At 43.4% G+C, this 14,429-nt stretch overlaps 1 protein-coding gene across 1 annotated transcript in view; it reads left to right on the forward strand.

Annotated features, from left to right (window-relative positions):
- PCSK2 (proprotein convertase subtilisin/kexin type 2) overlaps nt 1-14,429 on the forward strand; it is a 284,945-nt gene that overhangs the window by 170,188 nt on the left and 100,328 nt on the right. The window lies entirely within an intron of this gene.

A 14,429-nucleotide genomic window follows, 5' to 3' on the forward strand; every position in this document is an offset into this window, starting at 1 on the left:
CTTTGCCCAAAGCCTTCTCTGCTGAAGCTACAAAACTGAAGAAGTGGCTAGTAGTTCTGTAAAATCCAAAGAGAGTCTTCTTGCTATAGGTGGGAGTGTTCTCAGAGGCAGACCTGAGATAAGGATTGGAAAGCAAGTAGTTTATTTGGGGCGGGGTGGGGGGGGGAACCCCAGGAAGTACTAGCTGGGAAGAAAGGAAGCTATTCCAGAAGAAAGAGCAGCTGAGAAAGAGTTTGTTACAAAGCCTATTACTACTGAGAGCAAAGGAGCATGCTCTCACCACAGAACTCTGGGAAAGTGTAGACAGAGCCACTCAAAGTTATCCATCAACTTGTCAATCACTGGTTGAGGGCTGTGTCCCAGGACAGGGCACAAGTTAGGGAGGCGTGGGGTGGGGGCTTAGCTCGCCAGCTCTTCTGGCCTGCCCACCATGCAAGTAGAATACAGTCAGCAGACAGAGAGAGTCTTCAGGTGGAGAGTTACAGGTGCTGACAGAGTCGGCTAGCATGCAAGGATAAAGTTCTGACAGTGTGACAATAATGGAAACTGAGTGTGATGTTTGGCTTCCTGAGTCATAGTTGTGCAACTTGAGACTAACCTATTAAACCTCTTTGAACTTCAGTATCCTCATTTGTGAAATGGGCAAAATTAATATCAGGTTTGCTGTGAGGTGTCATTGAGATACCATGTGTATAGGGTCTTCCAGATAACAGATGCTCAATAAACATTCATTTCCATCTCCAAAGAGCTGAGATTACAACTGTGCACAATGACAGGTTGTCCTGATGGAGAAGAAGCAGGAGCATGCCTCAAGAAACGGTGCGATTGCTCAGTGCCCTCCCCTGTAAGCTCAAAGTTCTCAAAAGAGAAGAAAAAGACACCTCAACCAGACTAACTATAAGATTGTGAAGCTATGGAAGCAAAGGCCAAAAAGCAGAGGCTACCAAAATAAAGCTCAAATTTTTATTTGAAAAAATAAAGGTTTATTTCTAAAAAAACATCTAAGTAACAGAAGATAAAGGGAGAGAGAAGATTCATTGCCCATGGCCAGGAATGTAATGAAAAAGGATGTCCTAGTAGAATTTCTCATCTACTTTTGTCTGTCTCAGCTCTTTGAGCTAAAGGATATTCAAGGATATTCATAAGGGAGGCCTAATCCTCAAAGTGGGTGAAAGGATTGTAAAATGGTAATTTTTCCAAGTGAAGTTTTATCCAGGCCAAGGAAATTACACCCCCTGGTGTTTAAGTGATCACAGTGTGGGACACAGGCTTTTACCCTGGTGACATGAAGGTTGAACCACATCTTGAACTAGGGCCTCCATCTCTCAGCTTGGAAACTGTGCATCATCCTCTGAGCAGCTCCAAGATCCTGTGCTGAAATCTGTACAGATTTGGGTGCTCCTCCTTCATTTTTTCCACAAATCTTGAGTGCAGCAAATGTTGAAGACTGCATTGGCTCCAACTCCCCATCCTTACCTAGACCTCAACTTCTACTGAGGGGCTTTGCAGAACCTCTCTCTAAAAGGGGGAAGTGTATTTCCCACCCCTTGACTTTGGGTGGGGCCATGTGATTTGTTTAAAGCAGTAAAATTACACAGAAGTGTCAGATTGCCAGTTCAGAGGCCTTAAGAGGCCTTTTGTATTCCCATATGCCCTCCTATGCCTCTACCATCTCCATTAGAAGAGCATGCCCAGGAGGAAGATGAGAGACACATGGAGAAGACCTACCCCAGCTGCCAGAGCCCATAACACAGCCACCGAAGTCAACCTACAGAACTGCAGTAAGAAGCAGAGCTGCCTAGTGGAAGAGCCCTGCCAATGCCAGCTGACCCCTAGCCAACCCCCAGAAGCAAGCAAGCCCAGCCAAGATCCGCAGAGCTGCCCAGCTGAGGCCAACCTAGATCATCTTGCTCCTAGCTGAACGGTAGACTCATAAGTGATATAAATGCTTATTGTGATATGCTGCTGACATTTTATGGTTGTTTTTATGCAGCAGCTATTACAATTACCCATGCTAAACCCCCTCGTTTGTCCTCCCACAGTAACGGATGCCCATCCCAGCCTAAGGAGAATATAGATTTCTCTGGCCCTACCCCAGACCTACTGAATCAAAATCTCTAGGGTTACACCTTATAACATGGATTTCTTTGAAAACATTCCAATATTCTGATGATTAATCTCATCATTCATTTTGGCACTTTATTCATTCATTCACTTATTCAGTCAACAATGCTATTTCCATATGGTGGCATCAGGACTAGATCATGACCACTTTGTAGGAAAGTGTGTACTTTTTTAAAATTTGTGTCCCCCTTAACATTTAGCACAGTGCTAAACAGGCATTTAATAAATATTTGCTAAATTGCATTGACTATTAATCCATCATTCATTCATTGCAAATAAAAGCAGGAGCTCAATCATATGACGAGCCCCTATCATTGATGATGGGGACCTCTAGCATGCAGAACCCTCTCATTCCCAGCTCTCAGTTAGGTGATGCCACCACCTCATTCCCATTAATGCATGCCTCTGATGAGGGGAATAGAGGATCATAGAACTAACTGAGGTTCCCATAGCCAAAGGCCTGGAGAAATACGATTTTCAGCGTGTATAATTCACATGCAAATAACTAAGAGCTGTTTCATGTCTGGAATGTGTAGAATACAGGTTGGTGAAAATGCAGTTAAGTTTCCAGATGGGAAAGGCCTCTGACCAAGTCTAATGCTCTTCGATTCAGTCCAAAATTTGGAACATTATTTATAATCCAGAGTTGCTATTTCACCAACAAAAGCTCACCCTTAAGGATCTGCACTTTTCCATTCTTTTGATGGGTTCCTGAAAGATAACTATCTTTGAGGAGAGGCCTCTGGAGCACTCTGAAGGGCTGCCAGCATGGAGCCTGGAGAAAGTGACTTTGAGCCCAGCAGCCATGTGCACACCAGGCTCCAGGTGGCAAGTGGCCACCATGATGAAAGGGCACCTGCTGGAGATGGGCCCAGTCCTCAGCCCTGGATGACTCAGCTGCTGTGAAGTATTGATTGCATGCATTACTCCAGGCTTTTAGTCTGATTAATATTTAAATAGAACACATTAATATTGCATATAAAATTGAGGTTTAAACAACCTTTGTGCCTTATTAAAAGGAAAGGCTGACTTTTTTTGATGTCACATCATAGTAGCACTTTACCATGAGGAGGCTACACTGAATACTGGAAATAAAAATGTTTTAATTATCTGGACAGACCATTAGTCAGATGACTATCATCTGACTCAACCCATGTAGCAAAGGAATCTGCCCATTTTTACAGGAATATGCTTTGACATAAAAATGAGAGAAAAAAATTTAACTCAAATGAAACTACTTGTTTGGACCTAGACTTACAGCTACAGGTGAAAATAAAGAAAAAATCTGGTCAATCAATTTTTCCACATTGCTCAGTCGACTACTTTTTGTTCCATTGAATCTAGTGGACATTTTGGACACCTCTACTAATTTCCTACTGTATGCAAGATTCTGGGTGAGGGACCAGGATTATAAAATGTGAAAAATCTGGTCCCTGCACTCGGGGATTTTGAAGTTAAGTAAGGGAGACACACATGTGAGTATATAATTACAACATAATGTGCTCAGGGCTGTCCTGGAAATAAAAGCACCATCCACTATGAGAATGTGACAGGAAGAACAAGTCAACCCTAAAAGACAGAGATAGAAAGATATTTGAAAGCACTTTTAAAATGTTTTCTCACATTGATACAGCCTATGAATTAATCTAGACCAGCGATTTTCAACCTTTTCATTCCATGGCACACATAAACTAATTACTAATTCTGCAACACCTGACTAGTCAGGTATTGTATGTTTTAAAAAATCTTGAAATCACTGACCTAGAAGCTTGATCTCATGATTCTGAACAAAGGGGGGTTGGTTTATAACTGGTTTTGCCTCTGGAGATTTGCTTCCACCAAGAAGCTTAGACTAAAATTTGCCCACAAAAATAATTTACTCACCCCAAATTCTCTAAAGGCCTCTGACCAAGTCTAATTTTTTCAACTAAATTTAAGTGAACTAAGGCCAAGATAATGTCTTCCAATTCTATTTTTTATGAGAGAATCAACCAGAGGTTTCATTCCCAAGAACGGACGGATGGATGCATAAATGGATGAATGAATGCAAGAAAGCTATTAGGATTTTATTCTGCTTATCACCAAACATACTTGTTCTAAAAATGTATAGCAATATTTTTATTGCATGATAAGCCACAAAAGTAATTTATGAAAATATAAAAATATATTCTCCACTGCCTTTGTTTCTTTCTTTTTTTAATATATTTTTATTGACTTCAGAGAGGAAGGGAGAGAGAGAGAGACAGAAACATCAATAATAAGAGAGAATCATTCATCGGCTGCCTCCTGCACACCCCTATTGGGGATCAAGCCCACAACCCACGCTTGTGCCCTGACCAGGAATCGAACTGTGAACTCCTGCTTCATAGGTCAACGCTCAACCACTGAGCCACACTTTGTTTCTTTCTTACTATCTTTCTTACTATTAGTATAGACTCATTGAATTCCCAAGATGTGAAACATTTCACTAGGTTTCCTACTTTGGATTTTCACCTGAGAGAGCCAAATAAAAAACCCTAGGTTCCCAAGCTTTGCTTGGAGCAGACACTACAAATAATTAATTTACAATAACTTGCTGCAGCTGTGATGAAAAGTGCTCCACCTATTGAGGTGACATGTATTTTACTCTCTCTTTCTTCATGTGCCTGTTTTCCCGCTGTACTTCCTTAAAGCCATAGGTCTGGTGTGAGAGTTAGGGGCTTTGGGACCAGACTCCCTGAGTTCAAATCCTACCCCAACTACTTGTTAGCTATGTGACTCTGTGTCTCATCTCTAAAATAGGTGAATACAATACTGTCCTTATTGATGGTTGTGATAAGTCAATTAAGTAGTATACACAGGGCCCTTCAAACTGCTCCTGGCACATAGAACACCCCATGTTAAAGGATGCAAATTGCCCAAGGTCACATAGCTAGAACTTAGCAGAGAAAGACTGCAAACCTAAGACAGTGAGACCTCAAAATCCATGCTCTTAACTCCTTCTTCCCTTCCTGCCTCGAGGGAACATAATTACCTATATAGAGCATTTTGAAAAAGAAGTTAAAAGGGGACAATTAGTATGTTATTCTAATTTTTCATGTTTTTCCGCCACTTTCCTTTTATTACAAAGTATGTCAAGCATTCATGAAGAATAGCCATCCTTTGTTTTGCTTTTTAAACTAAGTCTCAGATGTTGCTGAATACAAAGTACTTAACCCACTGCTTGTTTGAAAATTCTTTAGCTCTAAAAGCCACTTTAAAAACATATTCTTGTGCCCTAGCCAGTTTTGCTCAGTGGGTAGAGCATCGGCCTGCAGACTGAAGGATCCCGGGTTCAATTCCGATCAAGGGCACATGCCCAGGTTGCAGGCTTGATCCCCAGTGTAGGGCGTGCAGGAGGCAGCTGATCAATGATTTGCTCTCATCATTGATGTTTCTATCTCTCTCTCCCTTTTTCTTCATCTCTGAAATCAATAAAAATATTTTAAATATATATATATAAGCTTAAGCAACCATCCAACCGGTAGCTATGACGTGCACTGACCACCAGGGGGCAGATGCTCAACGCACAGGCATGGAAACATGGAACAGACTGATGAATCTCAGAGGGAAAGGGGCAGGAGGGAGGGCAGGAAGAGATTAACCAAAGATCTTATATGCATACTAGAGGCCCGGTACATGGATTCGTACACCAATGGGGTCCCTCAGTCTGGCCTGTGCCCTCTTGCAATCCAGGACCCCTTGGGGGATGTCGGACTGCTGGTTTCGGCCCAATCCCCACAGGGATCTCTTGGGAACACTCACCCAAGCAGGTCCACAGAGGGAGAAGTCTAGCCTCAGCCTGACCCCCAGGGAGCTCTGGAACATGAATCACATTACCAAGGGGGTCCCTCCCTGAAGAAGAGAACTAGCGTTTTGTAACCCTGTGTCAGTCTCTGACTTCCAGTGGTCCTTGGGGGCCTATATAACTTCCTGAGCTTTGTGACTCCCATTTGTCTAAGGCAGTGGTTCTCAACCTTTCTAATGCCGCGACCTTTTAATACAGTTCCTCATGTTGTGGTGACCCCCAACCATAAAATTATGGTTGAGAACCGCTGCTGTAGAGCCTAAGACCATCGGAAAACACAGATATTTACATTATGATTCATTAACAGTAGCAAAATTACAGTTATGAAGTAGCAACGAAAATAATTTTATGGTTGGGGGTCACCACAACATGAGGAACTGTATTAAAGGGTCACGGCATTAGAAAGGTTGAGAACCACTGGTCTAAGGGCAATTACTCTATGAAAAGAAAGCTGTGATCATTTTGCAGAGCAGAGTCTGAGAAGGGAATCGGGCAGGTGCCCACACAACCCGGGCTGGGAAAATGCTGAGTTGTAACTAACCCTCCAGGGCCCCCTGCAGGACATGCCCAAAATCACATCTTGGTTTGTCCCTCCCCCTGTCCAATACTGCTTCCCTCCATCCCTCACTGGCTTCCTTGAAAGCACATCTACATATATAAAACCCTAATATGCAAAAAGAACAAACAGTGGAACAACCCAACAACCGAACAACTGAACAACCACTCGCTATGATGTGCACTGACCACCGGGCAGGGGGAGTGGGAGGCACACGGAACATGGCAGGCGTTGGCAGCAGGCAGCAGAGCATGGAACATGCTGGGCATCAGCCATGGCGGGATGGTGGAGCAGATGAGGGGGGTGCCAGACCAAGGCGGGGCACCAGTTGCTGTCATTGGGGCGAGCCTCTGATGGTTAGTGAAAATTCTTTGCTTCCACCAGGCGCTTGCACCTGCTGCTGGCACCCACCATGCTTGCACCCACTGCCGGCACCGGAGCCGCCACTCACACCCACTGCTGGTGTCCAGCACTGGTCCCAATCGCTCAGAGCCATCAGTGGGTGCGAGTGGCAGCTGCTGACCCTGATCGCCCCTGAGGGCTTCTCAACCTCCCCCTGCTCCTGAGGGGCAATTGGGGCAGCAGCCACTGCTTGCACCCACTGATAGCACCGGCCCCGCTCACACCTACTGCTGGCACCAGCCCCAACCACTCCACACCATCAGCAGGTGCGAGCAGGGCCAGCTCCATCAGCACATGGGAACGGCAGTGGCAGGAGCAGGGCTGCAGGCAGACAAGGGACTGGGGGCCATGGCAGGAGGGACTGAGTGGGGGCATGGAGGATGGGCCAAGACCCACCCCTGTGCCCACCACAGCCTCGTGGCCCACAGTTCCTTTCAAGGTGCACAAATTCGTGCACTGGGCCCCTAGTCTATAATAATAAAAGTGTAATATGCTAATTAGACCAGACAGCCAAACGACCTTCTGGACGTCATTCCAGATGTCCTTCCGGATGAAGCTGCAGTGGTGGGGGCCAAGGCAGAGGCAGTTAGGGGCGATCAGGCAGGCAGGCAGAGTGGTTAGGGCAATCGGGCAGGCAGGCAGGCGAGCAGTTAGGGGCTATCAGGCAGGCAGGCAGAGTGGTTAGGGGCAATCAGGCAGGCACACAGATTTGTGCACCAGATTGTGAGAGGGCACAGGCCAGGCAGAGGGAACCTGTGGGATCAGGCCTAAACCGGCAGTTGGACATCCCCTCAGGGGTCCCAGATTGCCAGATGGTACAGGCTGGGCTGAGGGACCCCTCCCTCCACTCATGCACAAATTTTGTGCATCAGGGCCTCTAGTCTTCAATAAGTCTCTTGCCCACATTCTTCATCTCAGAGTCTGCTCTTGGAACCCTCCTTACATTTCTGCAGTCTGGAGCTGCGGGCAAAGCAGAATGTTCCATCCTGCATAGCCAAGGTAGAGAAAATATCTGACATAGAAATAGGATTTGCTTCTCAACCATGGTATCCCTGCTGGCTCCCAATGTACAGGAAATTATTTTTCACAAAAGAAAGAACCCTTAATTACTAACCGAAAAAAAAGAACCTTTAATGACTAACCAATAATTAAAACCTGAAACCAAGTGCAGGAAGCCAGGGCTTGGCTCTGAGCAATGTTCCTCACCATGAGGTGAGTTCTGTACTTTGATGGTGAATTCTGTACTTTGAATGTCACACACACAGCCCTCCCAATGAGTGCTCTGCTAGGCGGAAGAATAAGATGTATTACAGTGTGTGGGTGGTATTTTCCCTAAGCTATGAAAATAGAAGGCTTATGTTTTATAGCTCAAACATTGCCAATTTTTTTTTGAATAAGAGGTTTGCTGTAAGCTATTCAGGGAGCACTAGTTCAAGGACTCCTCTTGAGTCATTGCAAGCAAAAACGTGTTGGTTGATCTTCATGGTCCTCATTTTTCCCATCTGTAAAACAGGGACCATCATCTTCTCTGCTTCAGAATCAAAGTGGTATAATTATTGTCCCTATTACTGATATGAACAATCGGTCTTTGTTGATCTTTGAAAAAATATAAATTGACCTGCCCAGAATGCTAAAGGCATCAATGCCCTCCTGGTACTGATCCTGGACCACCCTCCCTTCTCTTGTCCAATATAACCCATAGATCTACTCATACATGACCTCTCTCTTGTAGAGAATGTTCCAGAAGACTCCATGCAAAGGAGCCAGTCCCTCTGTGGATGCAGTGTGGTAACCAGACAGACACTGAGTTATCTAATACAGTCAGTACCTTGTTGGGATTCTTATGAGGCACCTTACAAACAAAGAATGTACACTCTGTGAATAAGACAAGAGTCAAGGTTCATCAACACTTCAACTAAAAAAACACATAAGCAATTTATTTATCCCATTCTACACAATGGTTTGGTTTGAGAGTTTTCATTATCGCTTGTTTGGTCATAGCTCACAAATCCATCACCACTCCCATGGAGAGTTGACTGCTGTTCAAAACAGCACCACTCTCCTGCTCTTCTCCCTGCGTTGATTCTGATATTTTGGCCTCTGCTGTTTGGTGACTTTTGCCTCCTTGGCTTCTTCTGAACCACTGCAGTCTTAGTACCCAGCATTTGTTGAGTATGTGCTATGTGCCCAGCCTCAGGTTTTACATGCATTATTGCATTTACATTGCATGTGACCAATAAAGTAGGTACTTTCTTATCCACCTCTCCTAGATAGGAAACCGAAGATCAGAGAGGTTAATGATCTGCCCTAGCTCACCCCGCCAGGTGAGAGGTGAAATGTGAAGTTCACCATCTATCATGCCCCATGCCAGGATCCCACAGCTCAGCAAAATGACACTACCATGGATGCAATGACTAATGTTCCAAACATGGGAGTCTTCCTTGACTCCTCTCTCACCCTCTTTTCCCTCAGCCACCAGATCTGCTGGTCCTAGCTCCACTATGCAATGCATCTATCTGTTTCCCTCCATTCCAACGCTGGCCTCCTAGACCAAGCCAACATCACTTCCCTCCTGGACCCCACAAAAGCCTCATCTTCCTGCTTCTATTCTTTATTATTATTTTTTAATCCTAACACAAGGATATGTTTTTATTGAATTTGAGAGAGAGAGGAAGAGGGAGAGAGAAAAAAATATTGATTGGTTGCCTCCTGTACGCGACCTGATAAGGGATTGAACCCGCAACTTAGGTGTGCACCCTGACCAGGAATCGAATTCATAACATTTTTGGTATACGGGACAAAACTCCAACCCAGTCACCCAGCCAGGGCCCTGATTCGATCCTTCCCCTCTCATATATCCTCTCCCCACAAGAACCCCTAGTAAAACTCATCTGGGGCCTCCCCTTGCACTTGGGACCACCCTCCTTCTTCTTCCTTGTGAGCTTCCTGTGTCCTGGTTCCAGGCATTTATGCAACCTATCTCCTGCTCACTCTCTGTATGCCAGACATAGCTCCAGGACTGTTTCTTAGACACTGGCTCTCTCCACAAGTGAACCATCTCAATTTAAGTATCATTCCCTGTTGGGTCCCTTCCTCATTCTCAAAATAGTCTGTAATTATATTTTTGGTTCTTGTTTTTTATGCCTCCCCCATTGGAATGTCAGCTGCAGGCACATGGGTATCTTATCTGTCTTGCCACCCTCTTCATCCTCAGGACAGGACAGTGGGTGGAACAGCGTAAATGACCAAGTACGTGTTGGATGCCTGACTGGCTGACGAAGGGATTTACATTGCATGTGACCAATGAAGTAGGTACTTACTTATCCACCTCTCCTAGGTAGGAAACCGAAACGTTCACCCCTATTTTCTTCTAGACCTTCTTTCTCCTCAAAAAAAGGCCTCTCTCTGACTTAGCTATGCTCCGCCTTCTGTTCTCATAGTAGAAATTATTTATTCATACCTCAGCAAACACAGCAGCTCACTATGAACAAAAAGCATGTGCTTAATGCCATTGGGAAGATAGTCTACATAGGAAATGAAAACTTCCAGGACTTCCCAGCTTCTGGGGAGAGCTGGTATATTGTTTCACAGCCATAAACCAAGGCACAGAAGACCTGTCCATCCAGGTTGACGGGTGCCCCACACGGGAGCAGCAGGAACTAGAGAAAGAATCATAATGGTTGTCTTGATGCTTTCAGCTCATTCATTTGTAATACATGCAATCAGCAATAGCCTTTTGATTTTTCAAAACATGCATTCTCAAGCCAAACAATTAACCTAGGTTTTCCATATGCTTTTAAGTATCTAAAATATTTTGAATTTTTTTAAAAGATATTCATGGACATGTTCTTAGCTAATATGTTTTGCTTCTCCACTATTGCACTAGGAGAATGGAATCCCCAAAATGTGGAACTCTAGTCATAGGACTCTCTCTAGAAACATGTGGTATTATTATGTCATCATTATTAATATTAAACTCACTGCACCATATTTACAAATCCTTCCAAAAGAAAACAAACCTGCCCTGGAAACAATGCTTCTAATTATAATCATGCATGCTATTTGTTCCTCACAGGGAATGTGTAAAACATCAATTTAAATGCAAACAAATCTTACCATTCCAAATTAGACTCATTCCACCGTGTTGAAATTAATATAAAAAAGAATACCAATAAAGAAAAATAAATAAATAAAAAATAATAATAATATCGATCACTTCTCAGCCTTTTGGCTAAGATCAAGGGTAGTATCTGTTCTTATCAGTTTAATATCTGATTCGCCCTCTACCTGAGGACAATATATTAAATGGATTTTTTGAGCAGGGAGATGAAATAGGAGCTTGCTCCGTCCACTCCTCACATCGACCAGGCATTGCAGTACCTCCGGGAATGGTGCAAAAAATATTGAACACTAAATTCTGAGAATTAATATTGACACAATGAAAAAAATACAGTCTTGTTTCATTTTTTTGGAAGGAGAAATCTTTTCTGTGCATGTACTGTTTGTACTATAACTAGTGACTAAAATGCGATATCCCCAAAGCCTGGCAGGGCTAATGTGTAGGCTCAACAAGACAGAAATATAGGGGGGCAGAGACAAATAGGTATTTAAGTTACTATATATTATTTTAAAACAAAGTATATATACTAAAGAGCTATAAGGAGAGCCTGAAATTTTAAATATTTCTCTTAAACATAAAGACAAAGAGGACCTTTGTCTCCTCTATAATCTCACCTAGGGGTTGGAAAACTATGATCCACAAACAGGCCACTTGTTTTTGTAAATAAAGTTTTAGCAGAACCCAGCAAGCGCATTTGTTGACTTAGTGTCAAAAGTTGCTTTCACAGTACAATGGCCAAGTGGAGTTTTTATAACAGAGATCTTTAGACTCCAAAAACGTAAAATTTTTACATTTTGACCCTTTAAGAAAAGTCAGCTGATATCTTCTGATCTAACCAGCTGTGTATCAAGACATAGGAAGATGGCTTTGTTGGAAACATGAGTCCAGAGAGTTGCAATGCCGGTCCAGATACGGCTGTGATCACTTTCTAGCTAAGTGACATCTGGCAGACTGCTAAACGTCTCTGGGGCATAGCATCCTCATTTGTAAGCTGAGAAAATTGGACTCATCTGTCGTAACTCTAAAATCTTACAAAACTCTCCTCCCTTCCAATAAAATCACTGATTAAGAAACAAGCCGAATTGGTTTTATAAGAAAATGAAATTGTCAAGTAGTTTGAAACTACTTAACTTGCTTTTGAGAATAACAGACATAAAGTCAAAGTTATGTTCCTTTTTCATGCATGACACTCTCTACATTAATCACTGTGGCAGAGTGAGCTCAAAGAGTTTTGCATTCATTTACTATCTTTGGATTTCCCCAAACCTGACCCTGAGGCATGGAATCACAGACCAGTAGTTCATTTGGGATACGGTCCCAGGAGCATAGGTAGGGGAGGGACTCAAGTCAAGTGTGTGAAGAGAGTTACCACTGTGGGCAACTGGAGCTGAGTTCTGCTGGGCAACCCCAAGACACAGGTTAGAACCCCTAAGGAGAAAGAGTTGGGGTATTAATACTCCAACTTCCAAGAGTCATTGATGAATGGCTGATACCAGGATGGAGAGCAGGCAATTTCCTGTACTTCTGGGCTGCCAAGATCATGGGCAAATTGGGCTCCAAAGATATAGCGATGGAAATCTTGCCAAGGAGAGTTGAGTCAATATGCATTGAAATGCTAAAAGCAAAAGGTTATAAATGGGCCATCCAATAGCATCTCCTACACTTATAAAATCAAAGGTCTCCAAACTATTTTTTGTATATACATTAGTTTTTTTACTGAAATTTATTGAGGTAACATTGGTTCACAAAATCATACAGGTCTCAAGTGTACAACTCAACAAAACATCATTTGCACACTGCCTTGTGCACCCATCGCCCCAAGCAAAGTCTCTTTCCATCCCCATTTTCCCCCCTTTTTCCCACCTCCACCTAGCCCCCAATTCCCTTTCCTTCTGGCCATCACTGCACTATTGTCTATCTATGTGTTTTATATATATACTTGAGGCCTGGTGCACAAATTCGTGTACTGGGGAGGGGGATTCCCTCAGCCTGGCCTGCACCCTTTCACAGTCCGGGACCCTTTGGTAGATGTCCACCTGCTGGCTTAGGCCCGCTTCCCAGTAGATTGATATCCCCCGAGGAGTCCTTAGTGCTGCTGTGGAGGCAAGAGAGGCTCCCACCACCGCCGCTGCACTCACCAGCCGTGAGCCTGGATTCTGGCTGGCTTCTGGCTGAGCGGCACTCCCCCTGCAGGAGCACACTGACCATCAGGGGGCAGCTCCTGCATTGAGCATCTGCCCCCTGATGGTCAGTGCGCGTCACAGCAACCAGTCATTCTGCCGTTCAGTCAATTTGCATATTAGGGTTTTATTATATAGAATACACACACACACACACACACACACATACTAGAGGCCCGATGCATGAAATTCCTGCAAGAGGCTCAGCCTGAGGCAAGCCGTGGCGGGCTGCCTCGCCCTCACAGCCCCAGCTTCATCTGGAAGGTGGTCCAGAAGGATGTCCAGTCTAATTAGAATATTATGCTTTTATTATATATACTATGTATATGTATATGTATATGTATATAGTTTTTGGCTAATCCCTTCACCTTCTTTCATCCAGTCCCCTTACCCCCTCTGACAGCTGTCAATCTGTTCAATGTATCCATGCCTCTGTTTCTATTTTATTCATCAGTTTACTTTGTTTATTAGATTTCACATATAAGTGATATAATATGGTATTTGTTTTTCTCTGACTGGCTTATTTCACTTGGCATAATAATCTCCAGTACATTCATGCTGCCGAAAAAGGTAAGATATTCCTTTTTTATGGCCAAGTAGTATTCCATTGTGTAATTGTACCACAGCTTTTTTATCCACTCATCTACTGATGGGCACTTGGGCTGTTTCCAGATCTTGACTATTATAAATAACACTGCAATGAACATAGGGGCTCATATATTCTTTTGAATTAGTATTTTGGGTTCTTTAGATATATTCCCAGAGGTGAGATCATGGGTAAAAAGGCAGTTCCATTTTTAATTTTTTGAGGAAACTCCATACTGTTTTCCACAGCGGCTGCACTAGTCTGCATTCCCACCAACAGTGCACAAGGGTTCCCTTTTCTTCACATCCCCACCAGCACTTATTGTTTGTTGATTTATTGATGATAGCTATTTTGGAAGGCATGAGATGATACCTCATTGTAGTTTTAATTTGCAATTCTCTAAATATTAGTGAAGTTGAGCATTTTCTTATATGTCTATTGGCTATCTGTATGTCCTCTTTGGAAAAGTGTCTATTCAGGTCCTTTGCCAATTTTTTAATTGGATTGATTGTCTTTTTGGTGTTGAATAATATAGTCTTTCTATATTTTGGAAATGAATCCCTTATCAGATGAATCATTGGCAAATATGTTCTCCCATGCAGTGGGTTCCCTTTTCATTTTGTTGATGGTTTCTT

The sequence above is a fragment of the Plecotus auritus genome (assembly GCF_963455305.1).
Source record: "Plecotus auritus genome assembly, chromosome: 8".
In the NCBI taxonomy this organism is placed as follows: domain Eukaryota; kingdom Metazoa; phylum Chordata; class Mammalia; order Chiroptera; family Vespertilionidae; genus Plecotus; species Plecotus auritus.